Source organism: Durio zibethinus, unplaced genomic scaffold, assembly GCF_047325235.1.
Source record: "Durio zibethinus cultivar Kanyao isolate XHJ-2024 unplaced genomic scaffold, ASM4732523v1 HiC_scaffold_56, whole genome shotgun sequence".
Lineage (NCBI taxonomy): Eukaryota > Viridiplantae > Streptophyta > Magnoliopsida > Malvales > Malvaceae > Durio > Durio zibethinus.
Window position 1 is genome coordinate 42,501 of NW_028322679.1, and position 2,500 is coordinate 45,000.

A 2,500-nucleotide genomic window follows, 5' to 3' on the forward strand; every position below is an offset into this window, starting at 1 on the left:
CCCGCACCAAGGGCCGGCTTGTGCCGATGGTGTTCGAGGCAACCGCCCGCACCAGGGCCCGGCGTGTGCCGATGGTGGTCGAGGCAACCGCCCGCACCAGGGCCCAGCGTGTGCCGATGGTGGTCGAGGCAACCGCCCGCACCAGGGCCCAGCGTGTGCCGATGGTGGTCGAGGCAACCGCCCGCACCAGGGCCCAGCGTGTGCCGATGGTGGTCGAGGCAAGCGCCCGCACCAGGGCCCAGCGTGTGCCGATGGTGGTCGAGGCAAGCGCCCTCACCAAGGCCGAGCGTGTGCCGATGGTGGTCGAGGCAACCGCCCGCACCAGGGCCCAGCGTGTGCCGATGGTGGTCGAGGCAACCGCCCGCACCAGGGCCCAGCGTGTGCCGATGGTGGTCGAGGCAAGCGCCCGCACCAAGGCCGAGCGTGTGCCGATGGTGGTCGAGGCAAGCGCCCGCACCAGGGCGCAGCGTGTGCCGATGGTGGTCGAGGCAAGCGCCCTCACCAAGGCCGAGCGTGTGCCGATGGTGGTCGAGGCAACCGGCCGCACCAAGGGCCGGCGTGTGCCGATGGTGTTCGAGGCAACCGCCCGCACCAGGGCCCAGCGTGTGCCGATGGTGGTCGAGCCAGGAGCCCGCACCAAGGGCCGGCTTGTGTCGATGGTGTTCGGGGCAACCGCCCGTACCAGGGCCCAGCGTGTGCCGATGGTGCTGGGGGCAAGCGCCCGCACCAGGGCCCAGCGTGTGCCGATGGTGCTGGGGGCAAGCGCCCGCCCCAGGGCCCAGCGTGTGCCGATGGTTATCGGGGCAATCGGCCGCACCAGGGCCCAGGGTCTGCCGATGGTGCTCGAGGCAACCGCCCGCACCAAGGCTCAGCATGTGCCGATTGTGATCGAGGCAACAACCCACACCAGGGCCCAGCTTGTGCCGATGGCGGTCGAGGCAAGTGCCCGTACCGAAGGGCAGCCTATGCCGATGATGGTCGATGCATGTGCCATCACCATGCGTCATCATGTGCCATTGATGGTCGAGGCCTTGGCCGAAGTTCGATTTTGAGCCACGGTGCCCATGCTTGGCTCCAGCATGTGCTGGTGCCGCATTTTTTTCACTCGGGACAGCATCGCCGGAGCATCGCCGGAGCATCGCCGGAGTACCGCCGGAGAACCTGACCGGCGGCATTGGGGTTCCGGCGATTGGGAGGGGGGCCGGGGGGGTGTGCGCACATGATGTGCGATGGGTGCTGGTACTTGGCCTTGTGTTGGCCCCCTATCCCTCATCAAACCTCTGAGAATTCACACCCCCTTAAAGAGCATTTGAGATTTTACAGGTTTGCTACCAGTAGCCGTTAAAGTGTCTGAAATGGGGACACTTTTTTCAAACGGTCACAAAATCTTCTCTACTTCGAGTTTTTAGCTGAATTTTTTTGTGCATGCCAACAAAAATAGAAGGATCATGCCTACAAAATTTGGGGCCAAAAATCCTTATAAAAAATTTTTAAAAAATCCCGAACCGCAAAAAGTTTCGAAAATCGTGAAAAATAGAAAACGAGTCATCTTCCAACGAAACTTCACGTGAAGGCTTAGGGGACCATTGTATGAATTTACAAGCCATAAAAATGGCATTGGCACGGCAGAAATTTGAAGATGTGCCTAAACCCACCAGGGCCCAGCGTGTGCCGATGGTGCTCGAGGCAACAGCCCGCACCAGGGCCCAGCGTGTGCCGATGGTGCTCGAGGCAAGCGCCCGCACCAGGGCCCAGCGTGTGCCGATGGTGGTCGAGGCAACCGCCCGCACCAGGGCCGATAGTGTGCCGATGGTGCTCGAGGCAACCTGTCGCACCAGGGCCCAGCGTGTGCCGATGGTGATCGAGGCAACCTGCCGCACCAGGGCCCAGCGTGTGCCGATGGTGGTCGAGGCAAGTTCCCGCACCAGCGCCCAGCGTGTGCCGATGGTGCTCGAGGCAACCGACCGCACCAGGGCCCAGCGTGTGCCGATGGTGCTCGAGGCAACCTGCCGCACCAGGGCCCAGCGTCTGCCGATGGTGCTCGAGGCAACCTGCCGCACCAGGGCCCAGCGTCTGCCGATGGTGCTCGAGGCAAGCGCCCGCACCAGGGCCCAGCGTGTGCCGATGGTGGTCGAGGCAAGCGCCCGCACCAGGGCCCAGCGTGTGCCGATGGTGGTCGAGGCAACCGCCCGCACCAGGGCCCAGCGTGTGCCGATGGTGCTCGAGGCAACCTGCCGCACCAGGGCCCAGCGTGTGCCGATGGTGCTCGAGGCAACCGACCGCACCAGGGCCGAGCGTGTGCCGATGGTGGTCGAGGCAAGCGCCCGCACCAGGGCCCAGCGTGTGCCGATGGTGGTCGAGGCAACCTGCCGCACCAGGGCCCAGCGTGTGCCGATGGTGCTCGAGGCAACCGACCGCACCAGGGCCGAGCGTGTGCCGATGGTGCTCGAGGCAAGCGCCCGCACCAGGGCCCAGCGTGTGCCGATGGTGGTCGAGGCAA